General features: G+C 33.1%; 1 protein-coding gene across 4 annotated transcripts in view; it reads left to right on the top strand.

Moving 5' to 3' along the window:
• Nucleotides 1-15664, top strand: part of LOC123322892 (zinc finger homeobox protein 3) — a 191455-nt gene that overhangs the window by 146420 nt on the left and 29371 nt on the right. The window lies entirely within an intron of this gene.

The following is a 15664-nucleotide window of genomic DNA, read 5'->3' as shown; positions in this document are numbered from 1 at the left end:
TAGTATTAATACTCATTCTTAATTTTTTTTTATAATTTTTAATAATTCAAAAACCGCACGATGAGAGTGGGGTGTTTACCCTTACAAAAAGTGTCACTAGTGGGCACTCGAGTCATAAACAACGATAAGGTGTTGTTTACAAGCCCAGACAAACGTCGTCAAGAAAGTGTAAATACGATGCTGATGCATTTTGTTTTAGGTATATGTGGTCAATTCATTAGAATTCGTGACGTGAAATACGAATTAAAGACATTTCACGTTCTCTCTGAAGCCTATGAAGCATATTTTGACTTTCCTGTTTGGAATCAAGACAAGCCATGGGCTCTACATGTTGCTTGTAGTTATTGTAAATGACATCGTCTCCTAAACACAGAAGCAAACTTTTTCATGCCATATATTTTTTAATCGTCTAATTAGGACCTAAACTATCGAAATTTTATGCTTTGCAGTCAAAGTCAAATTTGGTGTTGACCCGTGTAATAGCAGAGTGATGGTGAGATGTACATTTTGGGTAGAACAATCCTTTTCTTTAGGAACAGAAAATTGGCTCATGTCTCCCTAACCCATGTGAGAGTTGAACAGGGAGCGAGAGAGACTTGGCTATAAGTTTGTTTTTCAGGAAGAACATTGAAAGAAAACAATTTCCAATGACCAACGATTGTCTATGTCGAGGTTTTCTTCATCAGATATATCATCGTATGAAATACATATTTTCTATTTCAGAGGCACTCTCACTTATTTAAATTTTTTAAACCTTTGTTTATTTTTTTATATTCATTTCTTTTATTCAATTTTATTTTTTTGAAGCGAACTATTATCTAATCTCAGTGCGGGAAACTTGAACCACTGATTATATCTCCCGACTATAGCATGTATCAAGTCTGCCTCACTCCCTTTAAAAAAGATGTCTTCTTGAAACTTTGACAACTATTATTAAAAAGACTCATCGTTTGTAAAACAATATTAATCAATGAAAGCAATAAAACTATTGAATTTTTCAGACAGTGTAACAAACAAAAATTATTCAATTTCTTACTTCCTAACAACAAAATGAGGTTCAACCCTCTCACTCCCGAACTGTTCTGATGGCGGCCAAAATGGAGCCGTCACTAGGTGTGCCTTGTTACGAGTATGTCGCAAGCCATTTTACGATACCGGTAGCGTGAAATTTGAATTGACATATTTGAGGTGGTTCAAGTCTCCTACCTGAGTAAGTCTCCCGGACTCCCCCTATATATTCCCTCTCGGACAAATTTCTCTCTGTCATAGCCTTCTTTATCCCCCTGAAGCCACATGGTATTCTTCCTCATTTCTTTCTTTCCTGGTGTGTCCATTCTAAGAATATCAATGAATTTATAGCTAACTATATACTTCCGTTACAACCGATAGTGACAAAAACTTGAAAATATAAAGAGTTTCTTGTCACACCAGATAACACCCTTAAATTGAATTTCATGAAAATAACTTTTGTAGTTTTTTTGGGTGAGGTTAACAAAGAATGACTGTATATTTGATCAAGTGTTGAAGAGCTTTTGACCTACGAGAGTGCTTTCCCTTTTCATTTATGGCTGGTTCATGGAGAGTTAAAACCCAAAAAAAAACAATGTAAAGGGCACAGAATGATCACGTGACCGTGACCACCATCTGCCAATTAGATTGGTTCCTTCCTTAGGTATTGGTTCTTAGTAAGTCTGCATAAATCCACCATTACCATCAGGTTGGGTTAAGTTATTTTCGTGTTCTCATGGTGGGTTTATACGGTGTTCCTAAAAACTAAGAAAATAACCAACATAATTGGCTGATGGTGATGACGTTATCGCCATCTGTCCATTATATTGGTTCTCTCCCTGGTCTTCGTTCATTGGAAGTCTGAGTAAATCCATCATCACTAGTTGTTTCGATATCTTTACATATGCATCATATATCTTGTACGTAATGATTATCTAAAATTATATCAACAATACCAACAAAAATACAGGCTTTTCTTGACAGAAAAGGTAGAAGTAATCGAAACAAGTCATTTTATCAAAAATCGTCCACATAAAATATTCGAGATGGCTGAGGTACAACCCCTGGAATTTCAATGAAATTCTATTAAATTTTAAGGTGATTCCGGCATCGGAAGAAAGAAACAAAACATAAACATACGGCTGGACAATGGTTCAGTACATCCGAGTCTATATGTTGAGTTGCATCAGGTCACTTGAAAAACTGGTTGTATCGTGTGATTTGGGGTGAATACAATGTAGAATATTGGGACAGTTTATTGGAAGTGCTTATGTTGACGAAGTGCTATTATTGTTTCCCTATTTCACCCCATTCTTACGACGAGTGTTAGAGGGTTAGAACAGAAAGAAGATTTTGATGACCATCGTGAAAAAATTTGCGAATATGTTATTTAAATGAATTTTTTTGGAGAGATGTTGAACTGATTCTATTTTTTTACACTTGTGTCCTAAATCTTTTTTCGTCAGTTAGTATCGAAATGAGTCATTTCATGAAACCGTTAGTAACAAAATAATGAGAAAAATTCGGCAATCCTAAGTCCCCATATTGATTCCAAGTAAAAATCGAACGAGCCAATATCCTAAACGAAACCATTTAGTTGAGTTAGTTATAAGTTACTAAAGTTCTACCCAATGCTTGCTTGGCGATAACAAATGTTTTAAGGTCGTATTAGGATCTATTTCACTTATTTCGGTAATTATTTTCAAGTCTTTTTCAATTTTGTGATTTCGAAAGTTTTGTATAGGTCTGTGATTTTTGTGAAAAGTTTTATTTTAACCAGTTCTACCTTCTGTTAAAAAAAGCCCCATCTTTAAATACACACCGTAGATATATCTAGTCTATAGAATACCTATTTGCCTTAGTCCTCGTAGTCTGATATAACATAATTTCATTCCATTCCAGAGACATTAGAGATCTCATGTCTGCAACACGAGAAAGTACGATTTAATAAGTAAATCTTTTGTAATACGCTTTATAATTTATCGAGTTCTGTGGAACTAACCGTTGTGAACATATCACAATGAAATATACATTGAGAAGTAGACCCAAACGTTTTTACATTATAAATGTGGTTTTCGATCATGTACATAAATAATACTCAGTACTACAATTCCTCATTAATTAACGTCTACTTCGACTCTCCTAGCGTAACACAGATTACCCAACATTATACTACGAATTGATTTTTTGTGGGTTCTATGGACTATGGGGCATAATTAGAAGCGTGACTCTGAGATCCAACATTGGAAAAACTAATTTCACGCAAATGACTCAAATCAAATTGGTCCCGAAAGAAGTGGATCACTATTATTTAGAAACTCATACCGGCAACGAAAATATCCAATGGGAAGTGTTTATCAGTAATTGAGATATTCTCCAGAGGCCAGAAGAAATCCTTACATATTGTTTCTTTACATCGGATTTTAACGTGCGTTTAAAAAAAATCGTCGTCAAGTAGGCTATGACTATGGAATTTTGAACGTCCATATTTCGTGTTTAGACGTAATTCTTAACTTTTGCTGTACTATTTTTTAGGTGAACTGTCAAGTTATAGAGTTTTGGCCCATGGAAAGTGTCTGTCACTTATAATGTAACTTCAGAATAATATTCTTTAAAACATATAAAAATCAGCCATGTGAAAATAAGTTAAGTAACACTTATTTTTAGTTAACTTTGCCACCTGGTATCTGCCCAGGTGTCACTAGCAAGCTCCATAAGTTCGCAGGTATTCAAAGCACATGAGACTCTGGGATCTTACTCTATAACTGTCCTTGTAGGATCCAAAAAAAATTGTACTTCGGTATGCATCAGTCACTGAAAAAATATGGGACCTATTTTCATGTATGCAACTTAAACAGTAGAACGTTATGAATAAGGAGGAAGCATCATGCCTTTTTATAGCTAAATTGAAACAAAGGATTGCTCTTCATAAAAGTTATATCAGGACTAACAAAAATACATGTGCCCTTGTCGTTCATTCTCTAGAGGAACAATATGAACCAGATTTTATTAATGTAGAAATATTAGATTCTGAAAGGAACCCAACAAATAGAAACTTTCTTGAAATGGTTAGTATTTCACAATATTCAAATAGTATGAACTCAAGAAGAGATATAAGTGGTCTCAGTTCCATGTTTTCTTATTTAATTCATTTCGATTAAAACCACTCAAATAATGCCAATATTTAAAAAAAATTTCAATTACAGTAGATATCTAAATTGTGAAACGATATACAGGGTGGTCCAGATCGTAACCAAGAAATTTCAACCACGTATTCTACATCAAAAATAAGCCCTAGTTTGTCATATAAACATATGTCGAGAAATGTTTTCTCTCCGAGATACGGGGTATTAAAATTATAGAAAAAAAAAATGTTTCTTATTAATAACTTTCACACTGCTTGAAATATTTTTATGAAATTTGGGACATAATTTTTGAGCGTCAAGGAGCACTTTTTGCATTTTATCATTTCTTTTCTTTCCTACCAGTGGCGTCCGTACTGCAGCTAGACTGAATATTTTCAGATAAAAAATGATATGCCACTGGTTTTTCCGACAATGAAAATTACTTTTTAAATCCTTATTTAATTTGGAGTAAATTCGGTTTCTTGACTTTTTGCTGTACGAGGCACCGTTTCCGGTTAAAAAAATAAAACACATTCTCATGCATGAAGAAATCGCCAAAGTTTGATATAGCAATTATTTATCATTATATACATACAATCCTCAATTTTCACCCTTCTACGATCAACCCTTATTTTTTAATAGCCATTATAGTAATTAAATCTTTAGGAAATTATTTATATGGCAAAACAACGTTTGCCGGGTCAGCTATCTATGAGAATCGGCCAACACCTATTTTTCATCCCCCTAAATGTTAGGGGTAGTCCACCCCTAAATTTTTTTTTTATTTTTTAGACAAAATTTTTAATTTCTATTTTTTTATGATACAACATGGAAATTATTCATATGGCAAAACAACGTTTGCCGGGTCAGCTAGTTTCATATAAATATTTCAAGCAGTGTGAAAGTTATTAATAAAAAACATTGTTTTTTCTATAATTTTACCACCCCGTATCTCGGAGAGGAAGCATTTTTCGACATATGTTTATATGACTAACTAGGGCTTATTTTTGATGTAGAATACGTGGTTAAAATTTCTTGGTTACGATCTGGACCACCCTGTATTGTCAACTGACATTCCGAGTCAAAAGTGAAAATCTAAAAACTGTTGATGATCTTCCATATATTTGTACACTATTCCATCTCTAATTGATATATTCTCAATTTCGTAAGCCTTTTATGATATTCATTTATGTCCTGAAGAGATAAAAAATAAATAATCTCGAAAGCTCGAGCAAGAAAAAAGAGTTCACAATTTAATTGAAGATTGCTGCTATCCCACTAATAATATATCCCACAAATCATTATAATTCATATAACAGCAACGAATTACAAATCATATCAAATTGAATTCTGATAACTTGTCCAATATTTATTTTCATGTACATAATTCAGTTCCTTAGTTTAATCATGGATTTTCAGTAACGACCAAATCAATTGAATATTTATAGAGAATTAATAAACATATTGAGATTTTTACTGTGCTTTATTCATATTACTAAAATAGGTAGGTCTTGTAATCTGTTTCAATGGAAGAAATGCTTTTAGAACTTTGGGCGAAATTAACATTTCCTTAAAAGTGCCTTTCCACTTTCCATACAAAATTACGATGTATAGGTTAACGTCATCATTGTTTACATTTTGGGAAGATGAAGTAATTCAAGAAAGGACCTACCTTCAGGCACCGAATATCAACGTTTAAAATTCCATAGCCTACTTGAAGACGATTTTTTTCGAACGCACGTTACAAAACCCCGTCAGATTTGTAACATTCACTTGTCATTTGAGAATCGTCAGATTCGGATTCGTGTAGAAGAGAGTAAGAAAAAGTGAAAAGTTCATGTAAAATTATCCACATTTCCCGGTTCATTATCGAGCAGTTTCCACTACATGGGAGTCTTAAGTTTCCAGGGCACATGAATCGTTCGAGTCGGCAAACAAGGAAGACGAGAAATTGGACTCCTTTGAATTCCTTGTTAACATTCCGGAAGGGATGGAGAAATTGGACATTTGATTAATTCCAAGGAAACGTTCTCTTCCTATTACATAGGTAGAAAAGATCCCGAGATTCGTGCCCCCAGAGGCACTCGCTAACTAGGGTCAAGAACGTACTAATATTTATCTGCAATTGCTGAATCCGGCGGGCCAATTAAATTTGTATACTCGAATAAATTCGCGGTAGAAGAATCGATTCTTGCGCGGTGGTTTGAGAGGAGTCTGGATTGTGGTTTTTCCGCTGTGGGTAGGGGAGAACAAAAAATTTATGAGTATAGATGGCGAGTTTTCAATGGTTCTATTTCGTGAAATATGCATCTGACATAAATTTTACTTTGATTAGCCGCATTTGATTGCTCAGTGAGCAAAAATTGGTTGGTAGAAAAATCATCGAGGTCAAATTCAATTGGTTTGTGGAAAAATGGGGAATGTCAATTTTTCAAGTCAATATCTATCAACATACATAAATTCACACACTTCAAGAGTATTTAAATTTTTAACCTATGTACATTTACTCGAAAAATATTTGTTCAAACACCATTCTTAGGTTGCCTGTGGAGCTCCTATAAATTGGTTACTTCAAATGATGTCCCAAGTATTCAGGGTCTCCTAAAACTAGTGAATCAAACGTCACACCAAGATAAAGTAGACCAAATACTATAGAAGGGCACAAACACTATATATTATTGGTTCAGCGTTTCCAAAATAATAACAATTTTATGAAAATATAAAATTGCCGATTTTCGAATTTTTTTCTTCAATCACAGAGCCAATTTGTGATAAAGGATAGCGATTTTCGCCCATATTAATCCTAGATCATGGTATTATCACCCCTAATTAAAATTATTCTAAGTAATTGATCGAAAATCTCAGTAAATGTAAATTATCACAATTTTTTTTCTACATACTTTTATTAAATTTATGATTTTCTTAAACTAAAAAGGGTTTATTACGAGTAATAAAAATTATGTAAATTATGTAAAAAAAATTTTTAATTCAAATTTACTGAGGTTTTCGAATAGCTACTCGGAATAGTTTTAATTTAATAAATAATTACTGGTGATAATCTAGAATTAATATGAGCTAAACTCACTGTATTTAATCACAAACTGGCCCTGTGATTAAAAAAAATAGTTCGAAAATCTGCAATTTTAGGTGTATTCTAATTATTTTGGAAACGGTACATTTTTGCTCAACTAATGTTGGTGTCATTCGATAATATTTAGTCTACCTACTCTATCGTGGTGTGACGTTTGATTCACTAGTTTCGGGATAGCCTGTATACAGGGTGAGTCTTTGACTCGTAGAAATATTTTGATAATTAACAGTAGATTTTTGAGTTCTTTTTTTTTACCATTTTTACGGGATTGGCACGGTTTAAAAGATACAGGCAGTTGAAAAACCATAAAAATGTTCTTTTTGGTTTTTTCTCACAAACGGTTTTATCGAATGAAATGAATTTCGCAATATAGTTTTTCTTTTATTTGATGAATCTTTTTCTAACACAAGATATTACCCACGTCTTCCAGTTTTCTCATTATGACCATTACGTACCATAAAATTATCAAAAATTCAAAGCCCCCAACTTAAAAATTAAAAATATCTGTGATATTCGGAAAACTGGGTACATTTCCTGAATGCAACTCTGTTTAAAAGATCCACAGATGTGTAGTTACATAGATTCAGCTTGTTATTCTGAAGGAAATTCTGTTTCTCCAATGGTTGCATAGCTCTTATGAAAACTTGAAATGGCTATATCTTTTTTTTAAGGCTGAATCGTATGGGAACAAAGTGTCTCTTTTGACCTCAAGAATCTACTTTTACTGTTAAAATATTTGTACGAGTCAAAGAATCACCCTGTATATTTCCGTAAATCGCACATTGAACTGCATTAAACGATGCTCTCAAACTGGCTTAAAAATTACACCTGTCAAAATAAAGACAGTCAACTTTTTCGTCAAATGAGGCGGAATATTTTTAGTTACATATATATAAATGGAACACGTTTTTCTGAATACGTGTCTGCACAAATATTTGATTTTTTGAATAAGTTTTTGTTGAATATGAATGAATAGCAATGCTGTGGCTTGTGAAAATGAATAATTAGAAAAATTAATACATAATAGTGTTTTTTCATTGTATCAAAAAAGTAACATTCAAATCACTCGTGAATAGAAGAAGGCCTCATTTTGTTGGCGCATAGTTTGTCTTTCCTATAAAAAAATTTTTAGACCAGACAGTGCTTAGATACAACCTCCTTAAAAACCTGAAAACTGACATGAGCGAGGAGACAAAAAAAAATGTTGGTAGCGTTTCCCTATGAAGTTTGCATGATATACACCTAATAAATAAATTTAAATATAATGATTATTGCAGCCTATACGACTCACGCTACGTACGTATAATTTTTTATTGTCAAAAACTATTTTGTTTATCAAGATAGCTTAAAATGAACTGAGCTTTCAAAAAGTAATTTTTCAAAGTTATAATATGAATACGTAAAAAGGTTTCTTGTGGAACAAATTAAAGTGGTTGATTTTTGTACCCCTTGCAGTTATAGCTGAACACGACAATTTTTTTTAAATGTTTTCCCGCTTCTGTAGAATATCTGCTCCATTTCATTCCTGTCAGTTTTCTGGTATCTAAGAAAAATATTAAAATTTGTTTCCAGTTGCCATGTTAAGGCCTGCACAAAAAAATTTTAAATTACATAAATGAAAATTACGTTAAAGACCCACACAGTTTTTTGTCGAGGAATCATAACTTAAATTGTTTCGCATTTCGTCCTGTACGAAAAACGTACCCACACATCCATCTGAAAGCTTTTTTGACAGAGCATCCATAGAATTTGCTCTAATAAAGAAAAAAATTTATGAAGAACATCTGCGAAGTTTTCAGGAAAGTCTATCAATTGAAAAAAACTATTCATGCCTCAAACAATGAGATGAATCAAGAATCGTTCAGCACTGAAGATTATTAGAGAGTATCTGGAAAAAATTCATTCCATCGATACTTCCTCAAGAATCACTCCCATAAACCTCATTTTTTTCCGAGAGGAAATTCAGCGTAAGTGCCACTGCGCATAACTAATCCCTCGAAAATGAAAGTTCTGGCTCGTCGGAAATCTATATTTTCGGGGGAAAGCGCATTTCGCACATGGATATCCTAAAAAATCCCCATTATGTGCCTCAGCACATTAATTCCCAACCATTCTTCTATCGATTTTTTACCCAACTGTGAAGGGGAATGAATTCGATGTGTATGTATGTTTTTTGTGGGCCCCTCTCTCTTCCTTTCCCCGGCTTAGACCTTAACAGCTTGAAGGTTTGGGTGATTTGGTTCTAGTTTTATTCGTCATCGTCCCCTAGAGTGTCCTCACATAAAAAATAAGGAAATACTGATTGTCCTTCTGTATCTCATTCCAACCATTTTCCATTAGAAGATTTGGTGGTCGCAGAAGTAAAATGGATTGGACCGCTGTTAATGTTCAGACATATTAGTAAATGGATAAAACTAATTAGTTTTGCCCTATGCTGAACTGGAATTTCGGCCAGTTTTGGATCTATCCTCGTTAAAAGTTGTCAAGGTTTCATGCCCTTGAAATCCTGACGTCCTAATTTCATCTGAAATTTTGGTTGTCACTCTTTAAAAAATCGTTCAACGCGTATATTTCATTTGAGAAATTTGTTTGCACTAGTGCCCAGTAATACTGAGCTGGATTAAACTATCTTTTAACTGGGGATTCAAATGTAGATTGCAGCGACATGGTGATGACAGTTCGAACTAAATATTTACTTAGTATTGTAATTTCTGAAGGGTAATGTCTGATTTTCGTCAAATAAAACCTTTTTTCACAGTTAATAATTATCTTTTCCCACATTGAAGATCGTTTGCAGAAACTGGATTCAAGTGTGTGAAGTCACACATTCGAAAAATATTCAGAATTTGTTCTAAATCAGCTAATAAATCAGAAGGAAAATTTTCAAAATGAGTTCTTGGCTTATTACATGATCATAATTGAAGAACATTGATTATATGATAGTCAGTGCTGGGATATCTTACCTTCTGCATTACCTTCGATGGCTTAAATAAAGAGGATGATTCATAACTATTGGGACATATGCTAAGAGCAGATTGTTCGAACCAAAATATGGCGATAGGACCAAATATACCTCAATAAAATATTGCTGTGGAAAAAGATAGAGGGCGTTAAAGTTGAATTTTTTTTTCGTTTTTTGCTAATAATTTCACTCTATATTTTTCCATCCGTTTTTAAGAAAAACACAATTGAACAGTTCAGAGCATCGGAAGGGGATTTGAAGAAACGATTTATTTATTTTATTTATTTATTTAGACGATAAAGCATAATTGAAAACAACGTAACATAAAAAGAATACATATAAATTAAATGTTCTACTTGGCCTCCTCCGACTCCTATGCCTTTTCTAATTCTTTTAATAAAGTACTCTCGAACTTCGAAGAAGATATTTTTGTGTCCCCTTGACCCCTTATAAAAAATTCAACTTCAACGCCCTCTATCTTTTTCCACAGTAATATTTTATTGAGGTATATTTGGTCCTATCGCCATATTTTGCCCCAATAGTTATGAATCACCCTGTATAGAAACATAGATGTTAAGAAAACTTGTCCAAAGTGAAATGAAAATAAGAAATGATATGTGAATGAAGTTGTGTGAATATTATCGAAATTCATATGTATCTATATCAACTTATAATGGAAAAAGTGCCCTCTGAGGCAAACAGATTTATTGTTTGTGTCCATTCATTTTAAGGTTATACAGGGTGAGTCTTCGACTCGAACAAATATTTAAACAGTACAACAGTAGGTTCTTGAGTTCCTTTACCATTTTTTTCGAATCGGTCCGTTTTGAATGATACAAGCTGTTGAAAAATCATAAAAAATATTCTTTTTGGTTCTTTCACAAACGGTTTCATCGAATGAAATGAATTTCGGAATATAGTTTTTCATTTATTAGATGAATCTTTTTCGAACACAAGATATCACCCATGTCTTCAAGTTTTCCCATTATGACATTACGTACCATAAAGATACCAAAAATTCGAAGAACCAAACTCAACTCAACTAAGTTGGATGCTATCTAATTAATATTTGAACGTTTTGTAAAATAAGAGTATTCTTCATATTTTCTCGTATAATGAGCCGTTTTCGAGTAATTTGATTAATGAAAAATATCTGTGAAATTAGAAAAATTGGTTACTTTGACCGAATGCAACTCTTTTTAAAAGATCTACAGATGTGTTATGTCAAAGATTTAGATTGTTACTCTGAAGGTTATTTTGTTCCTCCAGGGGTGGCAAAGCTCATTATGAAAACTTAAAATGGATATCTTTTTATCAGGGCCGAATATGACAAAATGGTATAGGAAAAAAGTGTTTCTTCTGGTCTCAAGAATCTACTGTTAAAATATTTGTACTAGTCGAGTTGTACGACCAGAGATGCTTCAGTAGGCTTTTTGTTTTTTTTAAACCCATTGCTTTTTCGATTTCAGTTGAAAAATTAAAATTGAAATAATTTGTTTCCCATGAAATTGTGTATTAGAATGAACTCATCTGTAAATTTTTTTAATTGGTTCTTATAATGTTTCGTTTTTCGTTGAATATTGTGCACAATGTCATGAAAAAACTTGAGTGAAGTAGTTGATATGATCAATTTTCCAAAATATTCATTTCATTTGGACATGTTTAGTAGTAATTTTCTTCCTAGAGAACTTGCGATAAAAAACGTTAAGGACTCAGTCGAACGTATCACTCAATCCACCCCCACGGAGTCCTTGACGATGTTTCCCCCTGGCAAACAGTTATCCCGCAGGACTCGAAAATCTTAATACGTATCTAAACATAAAAACGCCATCTTCCCTTTGTATTTCACGAGATTTATGGTAATCGAAAGAAATCGAGTTCATAATGGCGTGAGATGTCCGTAGACAATAGACAATAAAAAATAAATTATAACCGAACCTTTAAGAGAGTACGTTACATTTATTTAATATGAGCTAATCATGCAACATTTAAATATAAAATACCCCGCACGCCGTGGTACAACTGGGAGAACGTGTTCAAAACAGGCCAGCGTCAGAATTGTTGCGATCAACCCCAATCGCTACTGATTGACTAAAACTATTCCGTATAAAAATCTCCCAACATCGATTAATTTTCGATCAGGGTTGCCAGTTTATCCGACTCCTGAAGCTTCAAGCTCAGCGGAATTTCATGATTTATGACGAAACTTTTGTTAATGAATATTTGAACGTTCGTTTCAGTAGAAATTAGCAATTTTCCTGAAACTACAAAATCGAATTCAGAATGATTTGTGATTTTATCCACCACGTGAAAGATTAAACTCAAAATAAAAAAAAGACCCTTCGAAACATACCTATACTTCATTTACTTTTATTTTAGCACTCGGTTGGCCATGGAAATTTGACACATTCCACTGTGTATAGTACGAAAATGTGGGGTTATGACGTATGTTCTACGTAAAAAGTTTCTGTTATTACGTATTTTATCACAATGTCGAATCTTTTCGGAAAATATGTGACGAACATAATTGAAGTTTATACAAACTGATTGAAAGCATACCAAATCCAGTTATTTGCATGGCAAATACAAGAGATCAGTATAATATATTATGCACTAGCTTGAAGAGAATTAATATTCGTTGTCTTCTTTGGCTAAAGTTTGAATACGTTACATCAGTTGTAGATTTCAGAAATATTAACCCGAAGATGAAATGCATATGATGCAGTAGTTGGGAAAGGGTATCTATCGAAGGAATCACCAGATAATTATAACAATGTTAAATTCTTCAACAAAAATCATCTTGCATCAATATAAGTAAAAGGAATTAAAGGAAGTTTCAAGTCAAGATGAACTTCACCTTTGAACAAAAATTTCACATGAATAAACAATTAGCAGGACAACTGGCGCGTATTTGTAGCTTAATACATTATAAATTATCTTAATACATTGATATAATAATAATAATTAGGTATTTATTGATACCTTAAGACATTTACAATGTTTAGGACAAGTCAAATGAAAAATAGAAAAATCAATTTTCGGGAACTTATTCTACGATGACATTCATCGAAAATCCTGATGTAGTAAACTTTTCGCATTAATTGACTCAAACATAAAATTCTCAAATGTCACCACTTTTTTGGGTCTCCCAATACAATGAAATTCTTTGTTATCCTCTTCATTCACAATCTTTCTGATTGTGGAAATATTCAGCTGAAATGTAAGTCGTTTAGATTCAGATGAAACATTATATAAATTCTCTTACATTGAATATGTTCGCTGACGTATTGTGGATTTTGGATATCAGGGTATAACTATTTGAATGAGCGGACCTGAATTCTAAATAGCACTTCCTGAAACCCTGCTTCTTTTTTCAAAATCATTCTGCATTTTCGTAATAAAAATTGATATGAGTTGTGGCAACGGCGTTATGACAGTAACGACATTTCATGAGTGCCAACCTTACTCCGTTCTAGTTACAAAAACTTGAGAAAATTATTTCATGGCCAACCGACTGCTAAAATAAATGCGAGTGGAGTATAGTTAACATTTCAATTTGTAAAATTTTGTGACGTAGAATGCCTTCACTAGAGTCCATAATTCTTCTGAATTCGACAACACTGGAACCCATCGAGAAGATATAGAATTTTTCCTCTTAAAAACGATAACATTTTCTGTCATTCTTTGTTTTCTTGTCAAATGTGATCAGGAAACTTCGATGACAATTATTCAATCAATGGGCCTTGCCAGATTGGGAATTAAAATGTAGATTGTAGCGACATGGTGATGACAGTTCGAAGTGAAAAGTTAATGCAGTCATTGTAATTTTTGAAGAGGATTTTGAGATTTTCTTCAAATAAATCCTTTTTTCTCAGTTTATATAGTTGATTTTTCTCAATTTTGAAGATTGGTTGTCGAAACTGTATTCAAGTGTGTTAATTATTATCAATTTTAGATCAATAAATGTTATGAAGTATTAGTATTCATGAGGAAAATTCCGACTACGTTCTGAATCAGCTGATCAAAGAGGGCAATATTTTTTGCATCCGAACTTCTTGGCTCTTTACACGATCATCATAGAAGGAAATTGATTATATGGAGAGCCACAACTATGATATCTTGCTTCCCCATAATATAGAAGGCTAAAATTGCAACATTGATGCTAAGAAAACTTGTCTAAGTTGAACTGGAAATCAGAAATAATTTTCTAAATGAATTCTGTGTGAATGTTATCGAAATTAATATGTACAGGGTGGGCAAAATTGGTGATACCTGAACTACAACTTTTTAACCCAACGAGATAGAGAAAAATGAGTGTACCATTCAAGTCGTCTTTTTTCGAGAAACTAATAATGCCATTAACTACATTCCTCTATCTTCTTTTGTTTTTGAGTTATAGGCCAAAATTGAAATTTGGCCATTATCTCCATTCCTGTTTGTGCTAGGATGTAAATGATATAATATCGTCTGATGTAGTATCCATTTAAAACAATTACAGGAAACCAATTGTTCGAAAGTCTAAATCATTTCCAATATTATTAATTTTCGGTCAATTATGTACTACTTTGAACACAATTTCTTTCTTTTTTGACTAAATAACTTTTATTTTCAGTAGGTGAAGCTGAATTCACTTCATTCGATCTGTATCTGCCCCTTTCATGATTTTAAAACATTTTCAAACGTGCAGAATAATCAACATTTTAAATTTCACCCCCATGCAAACTCAACGCATACGATTAGTCTTTGCATTCTACAAACATTGCAACAGTATGCAACACTTATTTCAGTCACTATGTCTCCAGAATTTTTCGTGGCAAACCCACTCACCTGGCAACCTAGCCTCGTACTCACCCCTTAACTTATTGTTATTTCTGAGGTCCCTCGGAAAATTTCTATCACAGTTGCGAGCTTATTATCTGCTGCAATAAATCTGCCGCGATGATTTTCATTGAAAAAGAATAGTCACGAGAATTCGAAAGTAGATCCATTTATCTGAACGACAAAAATTCATTTCTTGTATTTCAATTTCTGGATTCGGGGATTTTTATGCGAAGCAATTCAGGTTGTAGACGTGACCAGCAGGTCTAAATCACCAACATCTATTTTGCATGTGGAATGACTGCTGCGATAGAAAGAAATGAGCCGAACCGGAAAAATTTGGCAGTCTTCCACTTCGATTTCGATACGATGAATTGACGTGGAATATTGATATAATTTGGAGATTTAGCGTGTTAATCGACAATAATTGCGGAAAAGTTACTCCAGAAAGTAAAAAAAAAATAAAAGCAACAGGAATTTTTCCAGTGGATTAATATAATATAATGATAAACATTGAAAATGTGATATGGTCTACATTGATCACAAAAAAATTTCTTGAATGAAATTATCAGATTTCCAGAAATTATACCAAGATATTAGGAGAACAACTTGAATAAATTTTCGAATTCAATGATTCTTTTAGGAAAAAAATGTCTCCCT

Source organism: Coccinella septempunctata, chromosome 1 (assembly GCF_907165205.1).
Source record: "Coccinella septempunctata chromosome 1, icCocSept1.1, whole genome shotgun sequence".
NCBI lineage: Eukaryota > Metazoa > Arthropoda > Insecta > Coleoptera > Coccinellidae > Coccinella > Coccinella septempunctata.
This window is presented reverse-complemented; position numbering and strand designations above follow the sequence as displayed.